The sequence below is a fragment of the Pinus tabuliformis genome, chromosome 6, assembly GCF_031772625.1.
Source record: "Pinus tabuliformis cultivar Carrire ecotype Pingquan chromosome 6, CPIR1, whole genome shotgun sequence".
Classification (NCBI taxonomy): domain Eukaryota; kingdom Viridiplantae; phylum Streptophyta; class Pinopsida; order Pinales; family Pinaceae; genus Pinus; species Pinus tabuliformis.
Genome location: NC_142292.1, coordinates 691702093 through 691729864, shown reverse-complemented (window position 1 = coordinate 691729864; position 27772 = coordinate 691702093). Strand labels below are relative to the sequence as shown.

The 27772-nt window shown below is 35.9% G+C and overlaps 1 pseudogene; it reads right to left on the bottom strand.

Moving 5' to 3' along the window:
* Positions 1 to 228: 228 nt before the first annotated feature.
* Positions 229 to 25967, bottom strand: LOC149260528 (putative methyltransferase PMT20; annotated as a pseudogene).
* Between the last annotated feature and the right edge of the window lie 1805 nt (positions 25968 to 27772).

Here is a 27772-nt window from a genome sequence, read left to right as displayed (position 1 = left end):
TATCCAGACACTCACTCTAATGCCAAATTGATTGGATAGAATAGGAATAGAGGCCTTGAAATTTTAAGGTTTGATTTATCATTCAGAAGAAGCTTTTGAAGACCTCCAATCCTTTTTTTGACAAATGAGAATTTTTTCATCCCCATTCTTAGCATCCTCAGTGTCCCTCTAGTGGAAATTCCATCTCATGCCTATGGCTAGATTCTTGACACTATTGACAAAATGGGGTCATTCACGCATTATGACATAGCCAACAGGTCTTAATATATGGTCCATTTCCAACAACACATATTTCATCTCATATATATTTCAAAAAATACACATAATCAATAATCAATTGTGTACTTTTTCCTCATTCGAGGTTATCATGATTAAAAAACCAACATTTAGCACCACTTGATAGAAAAATTTGTACCTACCTGTGACTTTCTACACTGAAAATACCATCAACATGTAGGAGATCATATGTTCTTGGATAGGTTGAAAATGCCTCACACCTGAACAACACAAGCCTCAAGTATTAGCGAAGATAATGGTGTTGAGCACAATTTCCTAATCAAACCATCAAGAGAAAGAAACTTACCATTCATTATATGTACCAATTAGTCCTCAGTCATAAACAACATTCAAGGAATTTATACCATAAGAGGAAACCACATTCATGACCCACAGAAGATCATCTATCAGTGTTGCAGCAAAACCCCCATAAAGAGTGTTCATATCCATAACATTTCTTATTTTATCTATTCCAAGATCAAGTACCAATGTCTTGTAATGGTTAACACGCGCCACCCATTGAGTTGTATCATTTCTGAAAGCACCATCACTGCCCCCAAAAAATGTATGGACCCACTTTGGGGCTACCTTCAAATGTTGTGGCCACTTTGGAGTCTGTCCTACTCCTAACTTCTTGAAGTTGGGATTTGGTTTTACTACACAAGACCACATGGGAACATACCAAGCAGCATCTGGTTCAATGTTGTCATCACATTCAGGGGGGTAAACTATTTTTTCATGGGTAGTGTAGCAACCACTGTCCAAATATTTCTGCCATACAACAATGTCATCCTTTTCATTGTATAGTTTATAGCACATCTTGTTCAAAAGACCTTGAAGGGAATCATAGTTAGCCTTCTGCTCCTCTATAGTTGTGTTCCATCAATGTCATCTATTTTCATAGTTTACTGGTGCTCTAGATAGGACCCAGAAGCCTCCTGGTTGCAGTACTCGATCTATTTCCATAAGGTAGGCTCTACCTGCATCAACAGAACTTCACTCAACAAATAGCTACCAAGCTCCCATAAAATTTAAAGAATTGAAGAGAAATCAAGGATAATTTTGATAAAATGAAACTAATTCAAACACCTTAGTTGGATCATCTTCCCTATGTCTTCCAAGGAAATTAATTTTTTCATAAAATCACTCTCTTACTGAATCAGTGAACAAAACCCACTAAACTGAATAGGAATATCAATCTAAAATGCTTCGTAGCCATAAAATTTGATTGAATTGAAATAAATACTAAAAATGAAATAAATAAATGAAATTAAAATAATTGTAAGTAATTTAATTAAATAATTAGTATGTGTCTAATGGTTAAGAACATGTGTTTTCTCATAAAAGATCACTACTTCAAATCCAAAGAAACAGAGTATGTACACCTTCCTAAACTATAACAATCAAATCAAAAGTGAATATGAAAATTTCTATTCAATAAATAAGGAAAAGGGAATGAAATATTTTTCATTTGGGAAAGTATTGAAGAATAAGAATAAGAAACTGATTGGGAGCTGGGTGGAAGTCCCCTACACTTAGTTGCAGTAGCACTTATACTCTTGCCACTGGTTATTCATATTGATTGTGCAATAAGAATGAAACTATATTTATTTTTACCAAGTAATGATTTGAAAATTGTTGTGCTCACTTTATCCATGTTAATTTGAGTACTTCTAAGCCATTACACAATCTAGAACACAATGAAAATTTAGAAGGTATCATCAAACATACCAAATTTTGTCCATGGAATGAGACATTAAGAGCAGTGAGCCATGTCAAATGCATTGGATGGATAAGGAAGTCATTGTGTAGAGATGATACACAACATTGCAGGAATACCATGTTCAAGTGCAAACTACACTTGCACTTCATGATTGTCTCTGGGCGCCAGTGACATTGTAATAATTCCACGATCTAGCAAATCACCACCCCAACTGGCAACCTGAACAGAAAGTATTCTCTTATATAAACAAGGACATGTATACTTATACAGTAGATCTCACAAGTCATATTCAAATAACATAACTATGAGCATTTACATTAAGTAACTTATTTTGATCTTTATCATGTAAGATACAAAAATATACATATCATAACAAGCAATAGAAATTATAGATAGATTAATGAATACTGGATGTAAGGCTATCCAAGAATCAACTTCTAGAAAAGACTTGTAATTCTGCAGCTATTCTTTGTTAAGTACCATGTCAACATGTTCACTAAGGCCTAATTGTATAAATCCACCTTGTCACAGCTAGTAGGAGGGAAGAGAAATGCCTCTCTAATAGAATGTTTACTATTAAACATAGCTCAAGAGCAGCTTCAAATGTTATGTAAAGTAAAATGATGCATAGAAAAATAACTTCACATCAATTCCTGTTAATCCTCTTGCTTCTAACATGAAAATATCTATTAGCTTTCTTCTCATGATCTAGATGTCTCAGATTCTCAGGTATAGTAAACATCATAAGGTGGATCAGCCATGCATGTTGATGGTGCATCAATTAGTTTAACTTGACTCTAGATTCCTTGTTGCTATTTATGGAGTATACTTCCTTCATAACCTGACTACATTGTGTGATCAACAATATAAACTCAGAAAGGTATCAAAGACTGGATTCATTTTGGTAAAACTATTGACACTAGTCAGAATGTTACCCACCCCACATCCAGTATCAAGTGTAGTTTGGACTATTCCATCTTTCATTCCTGGGACCAACTCTTCCATATGATCCACATATTCACCAACTCCATTGGGAAACATTATACCTCCACTTGGGAAGAGGAATTTCTCCCATTCCTTCCTCAACCAATGTTGATTTGAATTTTCATTATTGATCCATTCATAGGGTACATTCTTGTGCCAATAACAACGTTTAAGAAGCAGTAAATCCAGAAACAATGCGAGCTTATTATCATAGATCCTCTATAATATTTGGGTGAAAGAATATCAAAATGTTTACATTTGGATTTGGATTGGGGAAACCTATAAGAAAAGTCTTACAGGCTTAGATCTAATGAGTGGGGTCTCAAAGAGATGTGAATGAAAACCATTGTAAAAAACCAGATTTCTCAATAATCATCACCATCATTTTGCATGCCAACATAATACCATATTCTCGCAAGTCCAGGGCATAATATGGTACTCTTGACTTTGTCGAGACAAAAGGTGAGATATGAAATAAATACACTAAGCTTTTGCTTCTCCAGTATCCTTGAATGAATGAGGCACATTCCTTTCACTCATAGAAATGGGGTTTCTTTAAGATCATTTTTCCATGAATACTCGAGAGTTCATAATTAAAAGAATCTTAGTTAAAGGTACCAGATAAGATGAGCAACAATCAACTACATAAAGAATTAAGAAATTGGACATGCTTGAACCAGGTAATGTTGTAATGGGCACCGAAAAGGGACAAAATTGACAATAATAGATAGGAAATTTCTATCATTTGAATTATCCTTTGTCAAAATAGGGGCTAGCATAAAAAAGATCCACTATGGTAGCAATACACAGTAATAGGCCAAAATATATGCCTTTTGAATCTGCATTTTTGTCCCAGCGAATTAGACAGGCACTTTGTGGGTGGCATGGTCAACATTGACCACAGGCCCCTATCCTTCCAAATAACAAATAATCAAGCATCAAAATTCACAAGTTTTCCCTTAAAAAAATCAAATAAGGTAGAGTAGTCACACCTTCATTCCATAATTGATTCTCCACAAGATACTGCAGAGAAATAGTAGGAAATTGCAATGCATAGGTGGGGAACCCTTTACAGTTCATCATTCACAACATTCTACATGTTTTTTTAATCCTTTGTATCTCTTTTGCTTGAATTAATTATTTGTTACCCTACTTTTTATATCATCATTTTTTTTTTTCTTGTATTTTTACTATACAATCCACCATGTAAATTGTTCCCCATGGAATGAAAAACTAATGCAAACTCACTCCCGTAAAAAGTAATTGAGGCATTGGAATATTATTCTTCATATCACTAGCAAAGTCTAGGAAAAGCATACTTTTTCCATTAACACATACACACTCTGTACCAAAGCAGGGGAACTGGACCCAAAATAAACCAATGAACTTGGCATGGAGCTTATTTCCTAATCTCTTTAATGATCCAACTATCCCCAGTGATTAAATTTTAGTGATATAAATATGCCAGAACACTTAAACAATCTTCATTTCATATCAACCTAAAGGGAAGGTAGACTTAAAAACCTTGGATTTGGATTTAAAAACAGATATTCATGTGCTGAGTGGAGACCTATATTTAACCGTATAGTGCCACAAGACCTTATGCTTGTACAATGAATCAATGCAAGTAGATGGAAATATTTCCTTGACAATGGATATATACATTGGGATTAAATAAGTGATGGGATGTGGCACACTGCTGGACTACAACAGGTGATAATATATTTATTTTGACTCAGGAAATTGCATGTTATTGTTACCATATGCTCAAATGGAAACACTACTAGGGAATGTGTATACAGTAGAAAGGTGTACCATGCAAACAAACAATGTTGTGTGACTATGAGAATGACCACAATGTCATATTAGATACCATGCCGATTAAAGTTTCGTAAGCAACAAAACTTGTAGATATAATTTACTAATTAGGTTAATGCAACCAGATCATATGAGATCTTTTGAGGATGCCTATATCAAGGTGATTTGTATAAGATTTGACTGAAGCATGTATGTCGTTCAAGCCTAAACATACAATAGTGAAATATTGTTACCATGATCAGTTAGGTATGTGAGGACTAATACATTGTTGATGAAATTCTCAGTAACCTAGACTGGACATTGGGAGCCTGTGAGTAGCATAATACTTGTATGCTATTCTGCATGGGATGCCAATCCCAGCTTTCAATGCTTCCATTAGCGTTCAAGAACGAATTAATCCATTGCTTAGGATATGGAATGTGAGAGCAGTCTCCTGGTGCCACAGTTGAAGAGATATTTAGCTTTGTTACGTATTTTGTGGTAGGAAGGAATTTTATTAATGAGGAACTCACCACTGTTAAAATTGGAAACTAGGGTCAAATTCCACTTTGGGTAGCTTATTTGAAGAAGGTAATTGTGGCATTGAATTCCTCTTTTCGAGAGGACCAAATTGACCTAAAGATCACCAATTTTGGACAAGGAGAAATATGTTTTTGGATTCAAGCCCACACATGTGCAATTTAACAAGGTTGCCTTGGGTTTAATTAATCAAGTTGAACCCCTCTCCATCTCCTATAAAAGTAAGTGGCCTCCAACCTCATTTTATACATACACATATCTTGTTTTCTCCTCTTTGAAATAGTCACAGAAGGAAGATGTATCCTGCAAATGTGGAAGGGAAAGGTTGTTTTGGCATGTTTGATGGGCTGAGTTCCTTAGGTAGGAGGCTAAGGATGTTACGAGAAATTTTGGATTAATTTGATGCATGCTCTAGGCAGTGTTTATCGTCTTTTGTAGGTTGATATCCTACAAGAAGGTAGCCACAGACTTCAGGGTAGTTCAGAGTGTGTGTTGGGAATATCTTGTGTGGTATCTCTCTTCTTCAGGTAGGCTGCAACACTAAGAGGCTTCATTACCTAGATCACGGGCCTAATAGTGCTTAGACAAGGGGCTGAAAAGGTTAGTAACAACCCAGGTAAGTTGCAAACCTTGTCTTATGGAAGCAAAAGGGTATTGAGGCATTTTTGAGGGCTTGAATTAGTCTAGAAGGATGATTCGAATTGCTAGAAGAAAGGTGCCCTTGAAAGAAGTCTGGAGGTGAGAAAAGGAGTTATTGTAGTGATCTAATAAGCCCTAACTAGGGTTCATTTTTCTACAGAACTTCAAGCTCAAGAGGGATTGTTTGGTTGATGCCATGACCATCGTTGACCATTAGATAGGGCAAAATTTGTCTGTTGTTGACAGAGTGTCAGAATTGCAGTTTTGATTGGGCCATCTATTTGTCTAAGGGAAGTGGTATTGGATCTTCAAATTGGCATGTCATTTTGACTTTGAATTATTGTACTCTCTCTCTCTACTGAACATTTGACATTAATAATAAGAAGAATTGATCAAGGGTTTTCCCCATCTTGGGGTTTTTCCCTGGCTTGAGCCATATACTTGTGTTCTCTTGTCTTGGCTTGTCTTCTACATTTATCATTTATGTTCTTTCTTTAGTTACTGTCAATGTGATAATGATTCATGTGATTGCTAATGGAAATAAAATGGATTGATAAATGGGCTAATATGGAACATTGAAGTAATTGTCCTAAGCAAAGAACATGTTAAGCTAAAATTAACATGGTTTCAGAGCTCAGGTGAAGACAAGCCCAAGCAAGAGACAAAGCAATCACTAAAGATAAAGGCTTCATCACATCAAAAGATAGAGACATACCTAGGACCAAGCTCCTTATGGAATTAAGTCAAATTTTGGGCATGATCTCAAGCCATAGTCACTATGACTAGGACAAAAACCTAATCAAGAAGAGCGAAGACTTTTGAGGGGCATATAAACCCTGATCTGGAAGACCGAGGGGCTAATCTAATAGCCCACACACAAAGTTGAGTTATTTTTCAAAGAAATCACAGTCATGGGCACATCATATGAGGTCTAAAATCAATTGAGGAGGAATGAATTCTTTAATTTTCTTCATATGTCTGAAATTTAGAAGGACTATGAATATATTATCTAAATTTCTGTTTGGAAAACATTTTGAAATTGTCCTCTCACTTGAGAAAGGAAGCAACCACATCTGAGTTTATTAAAGGCCTTTCAAGCTGAGTTGAAAGAGTTATTTCTTTTTGTGATATAGCTCTGCATCTAGGGGAGTCTTGTCAATATCAATACAAATCAAATCTTTCCCTTGAACAAGACTTAATCTCTTGGTATTTGTTGGCTTATTCTAAAGTAGTTTGAAGGTAATCCGAGCTCTATTTAGGAAATTTTCCATTGAAGTTTATCACCTGATCTTGAACCTCTTTATTGAAGTCATTCGCTCATTCTCAAGGCTAGCTTTGTGACTATTCAAAGGGTTTCTGAGGCCTGGTATAAGGGTTTTCTATCACATACCTCTTAGAATTATTTGAAAAGTCATTTTGAAGCAAGCAATCAACCTCTTTAAGGCATCATCATCACTTTTGTTCAAGACAAATATGGAAGAGTTATATCGGAAATTTGTACAAGATATAGGCTAAAAATTCATTGACCTAGTACATCAAGGAATATTTCTGCCTCATTCTAAGGTATGTGTTGATTCTGAAAAATTCAGATACCCTAACCTCTGTATTTAGGACAGAATCAAGGCAACCCTCTCAAGGGCAACGTACCATGAATTATTTGATTTGAAACTAATGGTTATGTGATCCAAAATTTAAATCATTGTTTCACTCTAGCATCTTTATTGAAGTCTACAGTTGAAGGTCGATTTATGAGGTTGCAGATATGTGTAGAAATTTTTGACTTTAATACAATCATATATGTTCTTCAATAAATTCTTAAAGTCTTAATCTGAATAAGAGTTACATTGAATTTAATTAAGACAAGTGCGGCTTGCCTATATTTGAACTCTAAGAGAGTTTAGTCACACAAAAATCTGAAGAAAAACATTAAAATTTAACTAAAGCAGTAAGGTTTTAATATGGGTCGTTATTCTTTTTTTTGTTTGAAGTCATTTTCCAAATTACACAAGAATTGGTCTGTGGGATACTATGGTCTCCTCTATGAAGGAAAATTAACAAAAGATAATCAGTTCAATGACAATTGTGAGCAAAAATTTCATTAGCAGACTTAAGGCATTCATACTTGGCATGTCTGAAGGCAGTTTCAGTGACAACACATTAGGACCAGTGGATAGTGTGAAGCATGAATCCTCATCACAAGGAAGAAAGCTATCAAAAGAAACTTCAGGCACTCCTATTGATAGATAAATGACACATCACTCAAGGTATGACCGATTATAGGCATTAAAGTTGGTCTAGAGCATGAAGGTCTATTTATATTGCAAAATCTTATTAAGGTCTGTGGCATAAATGAACTAAAGACTAAAGCTGAGAAAATTTGTATGAGATTAAGGCTATTTTTTTGTTGATTAAAGCATATCCTCACAATTAGTATGAAAATACCTTGAGGGATCTTCAAAATAATTGTGGATAATCTCAGGCTTGTATAGTTGTGGCAAAGAGGTGTACAGTGAAGTGTGGATCACCAAACTTGAGGGCATTGTTAGTGATATACTTGGCAAGCATCTTAAAATACACAAGTGGCACATTTTGCAACAATAGACATCTTTAGGGATTATAGTAGCACATCAACAGACCTAAGGACTTGATGAGCAGCTGGTTAACTTTTCATCATTGTTGATTATGAGCTTATGATGACACTAATATTCTCTATGGCTGAGCTCACTTCTATTGCTCAACATACATTATGTAGTAGATAATCTAAATTCGATTAAGAAATAAAGTGAAAGTTATATTGCAATCTATAGTTAACATTGTACCTGGGCCACAACAAGTGTTGACAATTTTTCATCTTCAACAATCAATGGAAAGTATCAGAACGTTGAGGGAAGAAATCAGTTTTTCATCAAGAATATTAAAGTGCATTACCTATTTACCACATTCTTCTGTAACAACACTGAATCTTTGAATAAATCTAGGACATCAACAATTATATATATTCTAAGCATATTGATGACCTTATGAAACTATCCTATGATAACATGTTCTGAAGTTTAAAAATTTGTGGCTAAGAAGTAATTTGGCATAACTTGATTCAATCTATGATATTCATTGCTTGGGTTATCTTTGAACTATCTAAAGTATGGCAGAAGATGTTTGGAACAATGCTAATAAGGGCTAGACACCCTGGCATAATATTGAAGCAGGCAGTTCAAAAGGAACATAGCAGATCATTCCAAGGAAAAATTTAGAACAAGTCTCTTGGTGTCTTCATACATTCAGAAGTACTTGTGATATACATAATATTGAGGTACTATTGATGTAGCATGACAATGTCTCATCTTAAATATGAGGAGCAGATTGATGAAGGTTGGATAACTAACTGATGTAAGACTTCAGAGGGAGCTATAGAATCCCTAGCCAAATGTCTTGATGAATCCTTTTGCCCAATGATTATTTCAAGAAGGATGAGCATGTCAAAGAAAATTAGTCAAGACATCACAGGTGATAATTCTCTAATGATGATTTGATAACTCTTTGTTACTTGAGAAGCTTCATGACTATGATTCGATGATTTTGGTACATGATCCAAACGATTAATATTAGGTTGCAGATAGCTCAATGGTTATGTTTTGGACAAAGTTAATTTCTTGATATTCAAAGGGAGATATGATGTTTGGATGTAACTATTGATGATTTCTTCCCAACAAATGATGATCCTCTCATTTATCAATGTAAGAGGGAGTTGACTTTTAAAATCAAGATGAGAGACCTAGCTTTGTGCCTAAGCTTAAAGGTCTAATAAGATGGAGACGTTGCTGATCTAGTTATAGACAACTTGTGAGGACACTGGTGTATGCAATGGCCCATAATACTAAGACACTAAGACAATTTATGGTTAAGACTCATATATTGGATAGTTTCTCATTAAGATTAATTATGATTTGAAATACACTGTTGAGAATTGTTGGACTGGAAGTGTGGTAAATGGAAAGAGCACATCTAAGTGCTATATCTCTTGGGGACCACCTTTATTTCGTGACTAAATCAAAGACTGAATTTTGTTACTCTAGGAGCACCATTGAGGCTGAATGTATAAAGTAGTAAGCATGGCTTATTATGAAGCCATTTGGTTGAGGAAGCTCTTCAGTGAGCCATTTGAGCACATATTGGAAACCATTGTTGCAGAGTGGGATTTTCCTTTCAGTGAATCTCATGTTCCATGACCTTTCCTAGCATATTGGTATTAGGTACCACCTTATTTTGGATATGGTACAATGGGGAGCAATCAAGCTCCAACATTGCAAGATGGATGTGCAGGTTATGAGCATCCCCTCAAATCCTCTTGGTAAGGTCAAGTTTACCTTCCTTCAAAGAGAGGTTGGGAGTCGTGGAAAGACCCTACTATGAGGGCCTTGGTTGAACATTGAGCTCTGGGAGCTCCTGGGGGCCTGGGGTACTTCTTAGAGCTATGTATGACTTTAGGGTGAGTGGTTCACCTTCCCCTATTGGTTCATTATGTACAGGGTGACTGGTTCACCTTCCCCTGTGAGAATATACCCTAGTATGATGACACATGTATAGGGTGAGTGGTTCACCTTCCCCTACGACTGATGAGATATTCATAGGATGAGTGGTTCACCTTCTCCTATGGAATATAGGCACGATGAGTGGTTCACCTTCTCCTGCGAATGCCCCAACATACATCCTACCCATGTAGTCTGGGACTCATGGGAAGTACCTCTCACCTGGCCAATGAGTTGGGAAAAGTGGATAGGGACCATAGCATTGCAGTTGGATGCATCATGTACTATCGTACTCCTTCTGACTAGGATGCATTGTCTTCAAAAGATTGATCTAGGAACAAGCCCGATTAGGGTTCTACCCTATTTATGTGGATTGGCTTTTGTCGGTGGAAAGTGGCAAGGTCTTGTGACTCACTTTCGAACAATTCTTCTTCATTATCTATATCAGTGCTCAGCAGAGTTGAGAAGGTATGCAAATATAGTTCATGATGATAGGATGGGATGATGATGGATGGATTGGCAGGTGGAATTACCACTACTTGAGGCGGTGTTAAAATTGGAAACTAGGGCCAAATTTCACTTTGGGAATATTATTTGAAGAAGATAATTGTGGCATTGAATTCCTCTTTTCGAGAGGACTAAAATTGACCTAAATATCCCCAAATTTGGATAAGGAGATATATGTTTTTGGATTCAAGCTGACATATGTGTAATTTAACAAGGTTAGTTTGGGGTTAATTAACCAAGTTGAACCCCTCTCCATATCCTATAAATGGAAGTGACCTCCAACCTCATTTGAGACATAGACATCTCTTATTTTCTCCTCTCTAAAATAGTCAAAGAAAGAAGATGTCTCCACAGAATGAGGAAGGGCAAGGTTGTTTTGGGTTTTTTGATGGGCCGAGTTCCTTGGGAAGGAGGTTGAGGCTGTTAGGAGAAATTCTGGGTTAATTTGATGCATGTTCTCAGTAGTGTTTATCCTATTTTGTAGCCGATATCCTACAAGAAGGTAGTTACAGACTTTAGGTTAGTTTAGAATGTGTGTTGGGACTATTTTGTGTGGGATCTCTCTTCTTCAGGTAGGCTGTAGCACTAGGAGGCTTCATCAGGAAGGCCACAAGCCTAATAGTTCTTGGACAAGGGGCCAAAAAGGTAAGTAACAACCTAGGCAAGCTGCAAACCTTGTCTTATGGAAGAAGAAGGGTCTTGAGGCATGTTTGAGGGCTAGAATTAGTCTAGACTCTAGAAGGATGATTCGAATTGCTTGAAGGAAGTCTGGAGTTGAGAAAAGGAGTTATTACAGTGATCTAATAAGCCCTAACCAAGATTCAGTTTACTAAAGAATTCTGAGCTCAAGAGGGACTGTTTTGTTGATTACATGACCATCGTTGACCATTAGATAGGGCACAATTTGTCTTTTGTTGACAGAGTGCTGAAATTGCAGTTTTGATTGGGCCATCTACTTGTCTAAGGGAAGCGATACTAGATCTTCAAATTTCCATGTCATTTTGACTTTGAATTATTTTACTCTCTCTCTGTTGAACATTTGACATTAATAATAAGAAGAATTGATCAATGGTTTTCCCCATCTTGGGGGCTTTCCCTGGCTTGAGCCATATACTTGTGTTCTCTTATCTTGGCTTGTCTTTTGCATTTATCATTTATGTCCTTTCTTCAGTTACTACCGATGTGATAATGATTCATGTGATTTCTAATGGAAATAAAATGGATTGATAAATGGGATAATATGGAACGTTGAAGTAATTGTCCTAAGAAAAGAACATGTCAAGCTAAAATTAACACCACCTATAGGACTGAAGTCTACCACTTCCAAGGTTGAAGTTGTAGATCAAACTAATGGGAGGATTTGACTCGCTTATCTAACAGGAACCCAATGTCCCTTGGCAAGTCAGTCCCTCAACCTTGAGAACTGATAGATATTTTTCATCATTCATTGACAATGAATGCAGTTTTGCCAGCGACATTGTTGTAGTAATATTTTAATAAGTTTTTATAGCTCCCCGATGAGAAATAGGGCATATTTTGCATATTACCCTTTCGTTTTGTTTTTAATTATCAATGGTGGGAAAAGGTGAATATATACATTGGTTAGAGGTGTGGTTTTCTACTCATACCCTTCAAGAATAGTCTATGTAGACATAATGTAACCTACATACAACCTATTATAAATTTCTACACAGGAATAATTTTCACCTCATGTATAATAGACAAACCCATCGCCTGTACCACCCCATAGCATCCTATAAAGATATGCACGAAATAATAAGGATGAAAATGGAAACAATTAAATTCCTAACATCGTATCATCATGTAAATGTGATTATTCTTATAATGATGTTTTCAGGAGATATAACTTAAAATCAACAATGGTGGAAATACTTATCTCTAAACCGGGTATGGAAACTGAGTTAGGGACTAGACTTCTCCACACATATGTAGACTGGCCTACACCAGAATGTTGTTTTTCTTACAACCCAATCACCCCCGAGCTAGATTCTAGGGCTTGGGGGAGAAATTTCTCAAGGATTAAATTGAAAATAGGTGGTTGGTGTAGGGACTCTGAGGGATTGATTCCCTCCACCCTTTAGTGAATTTACAGGCCTTGAGTTCTGCACAAGGACGTGCAACATTCTCCTTGTTCCTTCCTTCTATGCATACAACCCAATAGTTCCTTCTTGGCATTGTTTTCAATAGAAAAAACCAAACCCCTCTCCATGCTCCTCTTTTTTGCTATTCTCTTCTCCTTTCCAGCACCCCTGCTCCTACTGCTTAAGAAAAAAATATCTGCCCCTTTCTATTGGTTTCCAGCCTAGCACAAAACAAGCAAGCCAATCTAATCCTTCCTAATTCTCCATCTTATTCCAGATTTTTGTGTGTGTTAGCCTTGTCATTGCTAACTTACTTATGTTTTCTTGCCAAGTCTTGCAAGCCAATCCCTATGATGCCACCTACCCCTTGTTTTCCATTTGTCCCCACACAAAGTCTTCCTCATCCCTGGAACCCATGTCCCTAACTCAACCTATTTACAATGTTTAATTTAAGAGGGAAATGTAACCGAGAAATTACACTAACTAACTCTAAATGCCTTGGTTGTGCCTAACCATAGTAGCTACAATAGAAGCAACATCTTCAACATTCAATTTCACCTTTTCTATACAATTTGTTGTTTCCTCTGAAAATATAATTCTTTGTCCAGTTTCTCCTCTACTTATTACCTGGTAATGAGAAACAAAAGGTGTACCTAGGATGCGAGTACCTTATGCAATGAGAGCATTTGAAGTAGTTGAGAAAATCATTAACGACCCAAGGAAAGATACTGATGTGGGTTTAGTAGGGTGTTTAGGAACACTAGATGTCACTTGCAAGCCACCAATTCAAACAATTTCTTCTAAAACACTTTTCTTTTTCCTCTTTCTAGGTTTTTTCTCCTTGTTGGACTACCTACCAACTACCACACCTGTTTTTGGAACATTTGTACTAGCATTGGTACCAGTGTGAATTGTAGTAGCCCCAACCATACTTAGGAAATGAGGAACCATAGGTGTCATTGGCGTATATGGTACATAAGGTGATATGTAATACCTTTGGTTATTAAGTGCATCCTGAGTTCCTTCTGGAACTACAAAACTAAAAATCTATAAGCCAGAATCTGGTGGTGGTCCTTGAGGAGGGACCACCCATGGTCCAGGGAAAGGTAAGTGAGGCATCCAAGGAGTAGCACTTCTGGAGTAGGTAGTGTCCAATTTGTGAAGATTGATAGAGATGCCTTACTGCAGTCATTTGATGGGGTTCAAGATGTAGACTCCTCTAAATGGTGGACCCATGCATCCCTTCATTCACTGGAGTACTCCACACTGGTGGTGACAATGTGAGTGGGGGAAGTGGACTCATAATTGCTCGAGGGGTATTCTTTCTCCCACCCCTCCCTAAGTTAGAAGCCCTAGTCATTCTAGTCAGCAATAAATGGCTCCTTGACACTACCAAGTCTGTTGACCTCATTCCTAAAACAAGATTCCTTGCATCAGGGGCATCAACTGATGCAGGAGTTGTAATCTCCATGACTTCAATAATTTTGCTAGATACTGTTGATGTTGTGCTTGAGCAAAGGGTGTACCATGTGAATAGGTGTGTTTGAGGTACTAGAGAACCCCTTCCCATGAATACGATATGCAATAATATACCAAGCATTCTCCCACATACTCCTTCTTCCATCTGACGCAAAGGAACCATTTTGAGATGCTGACACACAATATTAGCACACAAACAAATTGTTTGTCTTAAAGATATTGGAGAGACAAGAAATAAATAAAAATGAAATATTATGTAAGCAATGATCATCCCACATAGATAACAAACTCAACATAGAACATGGTCACACACCTCCCCCTATATTAGAAAAAGTTGTTATCATCAATGCCTCATATGGTAATGACCCTTAACTGCCAAAACATATCATGCATTGCTAGTTAGAATGCAGATCCCAATTAAGAACAATTGTGGGTTCTGAGGTAGAATAAACACAACAGAGATAAATCACATAAGCAACTAGTACACAAGAATCTATGCATGCAATTGTACTTGTTGTGAATCTGTGAAAAGTTGTTGAAACAACATTGATGTTAGTACTACTGTTGCATTCAAATATGTTAATGTTGATAGTTGCATGGTACATGATGATTTAAATTGTGGGCCAATATCAGGAAGATCTGTACTAGAAGGCTTTTGTTCCTATCTAGCCTCAATTTTCAAGGAATGGCTCCCTAGCCTAACTGATGCACTGCAGATCATGGCCATAGTACATAAACTTACCACCTCACTATCACCACATTTTTTTCATGACTTGTAAATTTGTTGTCTGACTTTGTAACAGTATTTGCATGACTTATTTTCTCTCCACTGGGTATATTTTTAGCTTTGGCTTCAACAAAGGCATAACCACCCTTCAGGAGTATTGAAATTGTATCAGGCACTACAAAATTAACATTATCATTTACGTGTTTTTGACATGCTTCAACTTCATCTTTCCTAGTTAGGCATGTTGTAGAAGCCTTGTTCTGTGCAACAAAATCCAGTAACAATAAGATATTTTCAATAAACACCCTATTTGTAAGTCTGCAAAGCTAAAGAAAGGACCCACTCCAACCCAGTCCAAACAATGAAGTCAAAATGAATAAGACCTGAGCAATTAAATAATAAAAAATCTTTTAGAAAAAAGAAAGGAATCTGGCTTCGATCACCACAACATATTCAATAATTCCAAATGACATTGTAATGAACATAAGCTTCATTTCTAAAACATATTCTACTTGAAGAATATCATTCTTTTAACATAATAAAAGTAAACTTCATGTCACTGTTGATAATATCGGCGATATTTGAAAATATTGCAATATTTTTGGCAAAACGATATATCACTAATTAAGTATTGAGATATTTTCCATCTTGAAAATATCACGATATTTTAAAAATATCGGAAAATATCGCAATATTTTGAAATTATTGGCAAAATATTGCCATATTTTGAAAATATCGGCTATGTTTAAAAATATGAAAAAAAATAAAAATAAATAAATAAATAAAATAATAATAAAATAATAATAATAATAATAATAATAAAAATAATAATAATAAATAAAATAAAAATAAATAAATAAATAAATTATCTTTTATGCTTGGCGATATTTGTCGATATTTTCACCGATATTGCCAATAAGATGTTTTCTGGACTCTCGTCGATATTTTTCTGATACTGATATTATCAACACTGCTTCATATCATAAATGGAAGTAAACCTGAATCACTTTGCTTGGATGGCTAGTTTGAAAGAGTTTCCAGCATCCAAAATTTTTATCTATCTCACCAGACTGGGTGAAATCAACTGAGCCATAAATACCCTCTCCAGTGGTGACATTATTTATCCAATCTCAAATGTGAAAGTATTTCTAATTTGAGACATAGACTTGGCTTCTAAATCTCCAGATTCAGTCTCAACCTTCTCCAGTTTATCATCCCCCTCATTGGAAACATAAGGCAATTTTATAGACTAAACAAGATCACTATTTTCAACAGAAGGCCCATCAACATTTGGAAGGAGCATACAACTCTGCAAATTATTATCATCTTTATCCGTTGCAGGAGATTTATTATCAGGTTCTAATGAGATCCCAACTTCTAAACTAACCTCCATTTCCTCGAGCTTGTCTTTGTATTTTCCAAGCTCTTCTGTCACTTTCTCAAGCACTTCCATAGTCACATTTTGAACCTCTTGCCCAAGTTTTTCTGCTTCCCAAATAACATTCTCTACAGGAATATCCAATTGTGAAACTTCCACCATAGTTTGGTTAGTGTTATGACCTACCGAGCAAAAGCAAGGGTTATATTCAGATGTACTTCCTTGATATAATTTACTTATTCTTTCAGTCACATACTTTAGGATTGAAACTCCATTTGCCTGTAGACCAAAGTAACAAATTACCAGTCTTATAAGATTTGAAATTTTTCCAATCTGGTTGTAATAATATAAAACTCTAGACCAATTGTCAGATTTGTTGGCTCACCTCCATAACTTAAACCTAACTTCTAAACTAGCACCTGGGTGTACACTGACATTTTTTTAGCTAAAAAACCAAGAATTGATCTCTTTAAGATACAGTTGAAATGCATTCGGTTTCAAAATCAAATATAAAACACAATGAAAAAAATAGTACACAAGAAAAAGAAAAAAAAATCAAACAGTGTTAGTTAGGAGAAACAAACCTCTAGTGCATCATCCTTGTACAAAACTCCACATTGCGTGAGAGCACACGCATTCTGGGAATTGAGCGCAATAATTTTTGTAAATCGTTCAAATTCCCTTGGAACATGGAATATTTTAGGGGCTAATGTTCACCTAGTGGGCTAATTTTCAATTATTTTTCCAAAAAAAGATTTGCCAATTTTCAATTTTTATAAAAGACGATTCGTCCAAATTTTAGAATATAAAATTATTTTACCTTAAAAATCACCAACATTATATAGAGACTATATATAAAATCATTATAAATTTGAATAATTTTACAAATATATCAATAATCATTTTATAGTTTTCATATTAGGTATTAGTGAGATTCGCCAATGTTTTTAAAATCCAATAAAAATTTCCATTCTTAAAATTTACCTTGCCTTGGAATGAGGTTTTGTATTTGAAGACAAATTCATTTTTCAATGCTAGCCTTGACATTGGTAGGCTCTATTTCCAGACTAGTTTCATAGAAACCAAGTGCATCTCCAAAAGTATTCCTCGATTGCAATATACTAGCATAAAACATTGCATCCTTCCCTTGAAACCTTCTAAGTGATGAGGATGAAGGGGAGGAGGCAAGAAGAGGAGAAGAAGTAGAAATAGGCCTGATACTAGAAGTATTGGTCATTGAATCATTGAATGATGGACCATTGACAACTCACTAATCCATCGACATTCGAAGGAAATGACCTCTACGAGTGCTCATTGTCACCTACAACATCCACCGCTCCCTTCCAACATTCACAATATAAGGCTGAGTAGATTGAGTGACTTGAAGTTTTGTCTATCCATGCCATAACTAGACCCATTCCACTCTTCAACGCCCCCAATTTTCCATACTGCTCCATTTCACAACCCTACTCCAGCCAAAATGAAGACGATCACATAGCAACCCCGTTGAAATCCATTACCAAGAACAGATTGAATCCATCATATTCTATGCAAGTGAAAGCCAATCATTGATATAATAACAGTTGGGTATTTAATCATACATCATATACAAACAATTTCCTTCCAAACATCTCCCAAATTAACTTCAACATTACATAAAATCCTCCTGTAACCTCATGCAGAATTCATCAAAACAACAAGAAGTGACCCTACATGTGGATTTCCATCACATTCAAAATAAAGACCCTAGATCGAAATCTAGCAAATGTAGTAAGCATTTGGGATGATAAGCTTTGCCTTAGGGTTGGGTAGGACAAAATCTGGATGGATACTTGTTCTGCAATGCAAAAATGACAGTTGAAATAGAATTTGAAACTCTAAAATGTTGAATCTCCCACCAAGAAAACGTGGTCGTGTTCGTAGGAGGGAATCACCTTAGTATTTTGACTCTGGGAAGTAAATCTTCATTGCAGCATTGGGATCTTCATCATCTTGATCTCAGAAAACTTGAGTTCTTGGGCACGATATCTATGATTGGAAACCCCATGGTTCAAGGATCAATTACGATATGTTGATGATATTTAACTAAAGTTTGATTTCATTGTCATCAAAGCCAAAAGGTGAATGAAAAGCATTGTTATTCAAAAATTGGGGCAGAGGGAGCATATAGGAGCTTCAAAGTCACTTTTTAGAATGATTAATTATAAAAAAATGCAATGAAAAAATTCAATTTTTTATTGAAATGTAATTTGAATTTAATTATATTGTCGCCAAATACTTAGCTCCTACTCCTTAGAAATCAAAACTTTATGGAGGTTCTGCATTGGTGAGATGATGTTGTGAGGCTCCCTATTGCAATCTATAAGTGGATCGATCTTTCTTATTTTGTGACTTTTTGTGGTTGATGTTGCAATCATCACCATTGTGGTTTACCATTAGATGGATTTTGCTTGGTTTTTGTAATTATTATTATTTGTATTTCTCAACTTTGCTTCTACTCATTAGTATTGTAGATGATTTGGAACAATTGTGATGCTTAGTGCTATGTGTGAGGGTCAAAGTGAAGTTGGATTTGATGATTTTCTAATTTATTTCCCTTTTCATTCATATTACCACATTATATTTTGTTTGGTGGATTTGAGCATTTGCATGGGTTTCTTAATATTTAAAACTAAGGATTGAGGATTCCACGTGTGTTTATTAGTGTTTCTGTAACAGATATTTGACCATATATATATATATATATATATATATATATATATATATATATATATATATATATATATATATATATATATATATAATGCTAACCTTACCATAAATCTAAACTCATTATGTTATATTACTCGACTATGGTTCCATGGCACCATACTTGAGTAATATAACATAACGTGTTTACAATTATGGTAAGGTTAGCATAAATAATTAATTTTTATGGTCAAATATTTATTACAGTTTATTCTTCATTACATGGGTTTTTGTTGGATGTTGGCCTTGTTGTATTTGTCCGTCAATGTTTCTAAATGATGTGTAGAAGTGTGATGTCGTTGTTTAAGTTGATGGTTCACAAGGATGTCATGTGCATGCACACTTGACAAATGCTTCGAATTTAATTCCCTGTGAATGTGATCAAATGATATAACCCTGAATATTCTAATCAGCTCCATAACTCTAATCATTCGTTGATCCAATAAAGAAGTTTGTAAGGAATTATAACCTTTTAGAAAATCGATAACAACCTTTGAATCCCCTATCACTTATAATTTTAGATTGTTGAAGTGGAACAATTAAAATGACTAACATAAACGACCAATTTGTATTATTGTAGTACTTGTTAGGTAGTTGTATTTTTGTTCCTATACTAAATTAGTCATTCACGTTAGTCATTTTTAGTTTTATTACATATTAGCTAGTCATATATTTTAGTCTGGGACTAAATTAGTCATTTATGTTGGTCATTTTTAGTTGGGTCACTTAAGATTGCTCATTTTTGGTAGTATTTCACTTGGAAAAGTTGCGGTGACTAAATTTTTAGTCACTTAGTCACTAATTTCATAATTTTCTACTAATGAGTATCATCTCGTACATCGGGGTGACAAAATGCTCTGACAACTGTGTGATGACTTCGTGGAAGCTAAATTCAGAAAAAGGTTCGCAATAAGCGTTTACAGAGGTTTTCGCTGATGTCCATGCCTACTTCAAGCCCATGAACTACTAACAGGCACATATTGCATCCAAGATGTAAGAGAACATGTATATGTTTGCTCGCTGACCTTTGGGCGGCTGCCGAGATCTTGTTGCCTATTCCTTCAGCAGTGATCCAACATGTTGGATGAGTTGCATGCTTTTCCTTCACTGGCTAGTTGGTCCAACGTGATCGCCCAACTTTGCGGGAAGGTCTTAGTGCTCTCTTAGCCCTACAAGTAGCATGCAAATATTACCAAGTACGGACACACCTTCCGCAGTACCTTCGTCTTGTAAACCTTGTTAGGTGTCATCCTAAACTTGGTTGGATCCTTCGCCTAGTTCTTCAAGGTATCCCTGGAGTTGGCGTTGCTCCTGGGTATGTTGAAGGGTGTCTCCATGGTGATCACTGGCTTCAACAAGTGGTACATCTGTTGATAGTCCTGTGCCTTGAAGGTAGAAACCTATGTCCTGCTAATACTGCTCAATACCATTGTCTCAAAATCAGTGTCCAAGACGATCCAATGTATCATGTCCATGCATGGGAATGAGGGATATCTCCATGACATTTGGTACAAACCGGACTAGTGAATGTTCACAAAGGCTTTGCGGTCTTCAAGATCTTCCCCAAATATGCCTGAGAATGCATCATTGACCTCCTGCCATTTCATCTTGATGTATTTATCTACGATCATCTTGGTGTATTCATCAATCAGTAAACTTGTAGACACTCGCTCAACTACTTCTCTAATTGCGCTTCCTTCGGTGTCCTTTGACCTTGCTCCATTGGAGGCCATTGATCCTGAACTGCTGAGAGATGGACGAAAACATGCTCTATCTGGAGACATGGAGGCATGCATGGCAAGAAATCTGTCAGTTAAAACCAGTGCAAACTTGAGGACTGACATGCAACATACCCAAAAGACTGCTGGCACGGATTGCGCAGTTTTCACTGGGAGGTCGGGAGACTGACTCACGGAATTATGCAAAATGTAGTCCGAACTCTCGAGAGGCTAGTTGAATGCTTGAATTGAACAATGCGCAATGCAATCCAGAATATTGGGAGGCTGGTTGAATGCCAGAATTGTGCAATGAGCAATCTAGACTGGCCTGTTGGGTGCCTGGTTTGCACAATGCGTAATTTCAGTTGGCAAGTCATGTAGGCCCAGGGACTGCATTGCTCAATTTTCTGGGCCAATAGACACTGCCTCTCAGAATTACACAAAGCAAGATTGGAGGACACTGTCTGGCCATATTTTTTGCGTTTTGTGGGAGGAAGGCAGAGCCTTCCCTCTCAAAATTGTGAAATGTTGTCTGGGCAAGGCAGAGTCTGGGCCACGGTTGCCCAAACCCATCAACAGGAAACTGAAATAATAGGAATATGTGAATGCATGGCAAGACAAGGTGTAAGAAGGAGTGAATGATCATGCATGCAGACAACGAATGCAAGATTTAGAAAATGGAAAAACATGCATGTGTGTGAAATGAGTCGGCGAATCGACAAACGTTCATGCAAAATAATGTCATGCATGTGACAACAGTGGGATGAAAATGAAAACTAAAATGGATCTTTCATAGGCTAACATGCATACAAACAATAGAAATAATTCACAGAATTCAAGCAGACAACACTTTACAAGACAAAACACAAAAAGCAATAGAAATGCTGCAAAAGACAAGTAAAGGAAACTTACCCAAAAATATCTGAGCTGGATATGCCAAAGACTCCTGGATGTGTTGTGGGATGTCAAAGCTGCAATATCGATGTGAAGAATGAGCTCTCAAGAATCGACTAAATACATTTTAGGCTTATGACGCACATGCCACACATCTACAAAAAAATGACACTTGGAGGAAAGTTTCTAAATGATCTTTGCATGTAATCTCCAACTGCTAAAAATAGATCCCTAAAATCTAGGGATGATATTTACATGTTGCTTTTTTCTATTTCGGGAAAATTCCACCCATGCATGCAATTCAATTTTGCTGGGTCCTGCGTGGAACTGGTCAACTTGAAATCACATGCAACAGTCTGCTTGATTGACAGAGAATTTTGTGCAATTTCTGAGAGGAGCTGGGCTGGCTGTCATAGAGGGATTGCGCAATTTCTAGGAGGAGAAGGTGACTGCTACCTAGAATTACGCAATTTCTAGGCTGAGCTGCATTGTTGGGCCAGATTGCGCAATTTTTCTGTGGAAGGTTATTTGACTACATTGCGAAATTTTTGGGCCCAAGATGTTGCCCAACAAATTTGAAGAATTTTTGGAGGGAACGCTGGTTCCCCTCCAGAATTGCACAGTTTTCTGAGGGAGCTGCTCACCCAACAACTGGCCCAAGTTCAGAATGGTAGCCTTTGAGGGGACTGAAGCAACTTGACATGCATAGGCTAGCAACCTGCTGAGAAATCAATGAAGCCTATGTATTTGATAGTGCAAAAAATGCTACTAGGATGGTTCGTAGGGACGCTCCAAAATGAAGCTAAGGAAACATTTTGGAGGGTGGCTGTAGCCGCTACAACAAGTTACTAATTTCAGAAATAATATTGTTTTTTATTTAATGGTGAGGGAAGCCATGATGGACTTATGTTATGATGTAATTATAGTATTATCTTTTAGTTAATAAATAAATTGTTGGGAATTATTCAGGAACGAGCACTATAGTTTAGAAGAATTCTTGCCGGCTTAGGAAAAATCTATTGGTGGTCAAGTCCACATGGTAGACCTTCCCTAAAAGTATCTTGAAAATCCATAGGAGAGAATAATTAATAATATTAACAAAATCGGAGAGAAATATTATGTTAATTACTTAATTGGAGAGAAATACTAAGTGCGTGGAATAAAGTACAGCGGGAAAAAAATGCTTGCTTTAATGAAAAATAAGAAGAAAAAAAGAAAAAAAACAAAAGGGCCTAGGCAAAAAAGCTGGCAGACGTTAAAGCAGGATGTTGCTAAAACTTGCGAGGAAGAAAAATCTATACAAACAAACTGCCCAGGAACCAAAGGGTTGTTGATTATAAAGGGCAAAGAAGTCTTGGCTAGGGGGGAACTGCCATAACAGTTCATGGTCCGGAGGAATGTGCTCGGTTTCTGGGTAATTTCCAAGTAGAGACTAGAGTAAGATATTTGGTTGTAATTTCATTATTGGAATAACATTTGTATGGAGTTATAGCTTATTTAATGAATTATTGTTATATACCTTTTAGTCACGATTGAGTTTTCAATGTTCTTGTATACATGTGTGGATATAATATATTGTGCATATCGGTAGTAGCATGTCAGGTATGATAAATTATAGGATGTAGAAGAAAGATCCCATGTATATACTTGAAGATAAAGTCACAGAAAATCTTTTTGGAAAGGAATCAGTGAGTGAAGAAGTATGATAGATGGGGATTCCTACAATAGAACCATGTTGCATGCATAGTATCAAATTTAAGAACTTTATATTGTGTATATATCATGAGAGTCGGTGTAGGAAGTAAAAAGCAAGTGTGAAGATAATCTTGACAATTAATGTGTATCTGTACTAACGGGGAAATTTCGTAAACCAAGCTAGTTAGCATTCTAAGTATGGAAATAATAATAAAAATTGATCAAATTGATTCTCATGCCATAGATGTGTACACAAGGGGTACTTGATGGCCCGTACTATAATACTCTATTAATTTGAAAAGAATATTTCTCATATTGAATTTGGCAGAGATCTTTCACTTTAGTAATTAAAGGAATCAAATTAATATTTCTCATATTGAATTTGGCAAAGATATTTTACTTTAGTAATTAAAGGAATGTGATTGTCGAGCATCCAAAGCAATGCAAATCAACAATGTGAATAATTGTAGTAATCTCATAAAAGAGATGGGTATTTTTCATCTATAAAATGATTTATACAAAACAAAGAACTATCCCTATTACATGCGAAGAGTCATAAAAACAATTATACAAGTGATGAATATAGTTTTTGTTAATTAAGTGAACCACCAAGTAGGAAGAAACAAATTTCTACGAATGGAGTCCGTAGCCCAAAATGTAATTATCAACCATTGTTTAATCATGGGAGGACCGGAAGAATGCTCCACAACCAACATCACTTTACTAAGGGAAAATAATTAACTCCAAAATTAAACAAACTTGACCCTCTGATGTTATATCAACGTCTCGCTGATTTGGCATATAAAGAAAAGAAAAAGAAACCCCTCTTGATATTCCTAATCAATAACTAGTAAAAGTTTGCAACAAATTGCGGTGTAACAATTTAACGAGGCAGGCAGCTATGGAATATGCAAGTAGGAGAACATGCATTGTGCAATGCCAACCTGTAATATCACTAACGTAAAAGAAGAATTTATAGAATGTTGATGGCTAATAACCAAATTCTTATGTGCTCAGACCTACCATTTGACTCCATTCAAATGGTAGGATCTATACCTATAGCAATCAAACTAAATATACGTCGGAAGCGGGTTACATAAATAAATTGAACCTAATTAACAAGGAAAGAAATGGGCTATAAATACCCTCACTTGTGTCACACTGAATGTTTCCATTCTCCACAACAGTCTACATTGTAACAGGCAACCAAACGGCACCACTCAAGCTTATATGAAAATAGTAAAGTAAAAAAGCTCAACTATAATGACACACTGTAATGGGAAGCTAATCACATTCATTATCACTTTCTTTTGAGGTACTCTGGAAAAAAAGAGGGGGCAGAGGGATTTCACAATTCCCCATACAAACCTTCAAAGGTGTTAACTAAGGAATAAAATGGTTCGCCACATGCCTAGGACAAGTAATGACCGAGACTGCATCGAGGCTATGGCAATATTTAGGAAGCTAAAAAAGCACAAAATAGGGGCTTTCATACAGCTAATTTGATATTGAACCTAATGGGAAGCATGAATTCAATCTAAAGCTCTGTCCATAGGGAGCCCAATTCCTCAATCCACACCCCAATTCAGTATAACGTTGAAATACATAAAAAAGAGGTGGGGCAATATTACCCGTGACAAGTAGAGGGTTCTAAGGGGGCACACCACATACACCTACATAAGTATGGGGTTTAATAAGATTCCTCATCGACTTTGTAAAACTGTAAAAAGGAAATAGAGAGGGACAATGAAACCTATCGATGGATCTTACCTCTCAAGTAGAGATCGAAATGTTCCAGGTATCTATTGGGAGCCAAAAAAATTGGTCAGAGTCTAGGATGACAGAGGGCAGGGAAGAAATAACCCTCGTTAGAAGAGCGCACATGTATTCATGTGAGTTATGAACATAAATAATCTACTAGAATCGCAATATATAAATAACCACAAATCAGGGCTTCCGTAATTGGAGAGAGTACAATCTGCAACACTTGACTCCTAGAATGCCTAGAAACATTAATCTGTCACCTCGAAAGAGAGGTTTGGTATTTCACGTGTCGAGAGGAAGAATGAGTGGTCATTCAAGGGTTCGACCTGCGAACAGGGTAATTATAAACTCAATATGAAATTCGAGTAAATAAACCAAAATTACCAATAATCACCCATACACTGAGATAGTTGGTTGATACTTGTATACCTCTTGACGCGGAAAACGGTGAGAGATTGCAGGGCAAACATCGTTACTTCCTCCTTTGAGCGACAAGAGTGTGCGACACAGGAGATGTGGAAAATAATAGTTTCCCGAATCAAAAACCAAATTTAGGAAGGTTTATGTGATGTACAAGCTTTTATCATAGTCGTGGATGATAGGTCAGCGCAGGGCAAGTTTTAGGGGTTAATATTCCCAGGCAGGGATCAAAATTGAACACGTCAGAGCCTGGCACGTCAGAGAAGTAGGGAGAAAATTTTACCAGTCAAAAAAATTTAAAAATTGATTTTTGTCATTTAAAAAAAAAATTAGAATAATATCTTAAAATTTTATAAGAAGTGTTGTCAAATTGTCAACCTTTTTTTTAAATTTCATTTTTTCTGAAATTAGAATTTTAGGAATGTTGAATTTGTAAATTTCTTTTCATGTAAAAATTTAAATCCCATTTCAAAAACAACAGTTTCTTTTTGAGTTGTTTTTTCTAATTGTGCATATGATGCAAGTTCTTATTAATTATTATGTCACAATTACCTTTTGATACCATTACATTTGGCAGTTTCTGAGTTGCTCCCATTTCAAAAACAACTGTTTCTTTTTGAGTTTTTTTTTCTAATTGTGCATATAATGGAAGTTCTTATTAATTATTATGTCACAATTACTCTTTGATACCAGTGCATTTGGTAATTTCAATTTACAGCGACTAGATGTCAATATGGGCCACGTATTAGGTCTGTAATTTAACTGGGTTGTCCTGAACGCTGCCCAAAGCAAGGTTTGACGACGATTTAAGCTGGAGAGGAGCATAGATTCATCATTCAGCAAACGCTTGTCAAGCAAGGTTTAAGCACAATTTATGCTTGGAGAGGAGCACATTCAACAGGCTTCCTAACATACTGGATTTGATTTGTTTGCGGATTCCCAATTCCTGGTATGTTTCCATATTAAAAAATGAGATACCAAAAACATATACACCTTTGTACACTCTTTTGTTGAATCCTAAACCTGTTTAGAATTTTACTAAATTTTTTCATTCATGCAATAAACTTAAATTTGATTGAGCTACTCGTATATTGGCTTGAACGTTCTGGTCACAAAAATTTCCTACAAAATTAATCCTTATTTGAATTGGCGCAGGAATATAGGTCTCCTGTTTATCCATTAATTGTAAATGCATCCAATATATTAGTTGCAGCTCATATCAGACCTGCCTTATACACAACATCCATGGGGTTGTTGTTCCACCATTCTCTTGTGAAAAAATAAAAAGAAATTTGAAAATAATTTATTGTTGTCAATTGAATTGCTCTTTTTTTTTATGCTTTTCATTATAGAAGTGCGACCTGAATATGTGCCCTTCTAAATGAAATTAGGACCTGCCCTTCAAATTTGATCACTGTTCCCAGGTGGTCTCATTCGCCCAAGTATAAAATTATTTTATCTTAAAAATCACCAAAATTTTATATATATGAATATAAAATAATTATAAACCCAAATATTTTTAAAAAAATATCATCATAATTTTACAATTTACATATAGAAGATTATAAAAATTCGCCAAAATTTCTAAACTTTAAAATAAACTTCCATATTTAAAATTTTCCTAGTAAGCTACTAAAAACACCATATAAAATTCACATTCTGTGCTACCAATTACGCAATCACGATCACAAAATTTGATGGTTCTCTAATTATTCAAGTCACCATCAAATTTTCGAGCCACAGGTACAATACCACTGGCACATTGTTATAGGAAAATATATAAAATCTAAGTGGTATGATCCCTCACAATATAATTAAAGGTACACTTCCGTAACGAAATCTTGACAATTAAGAT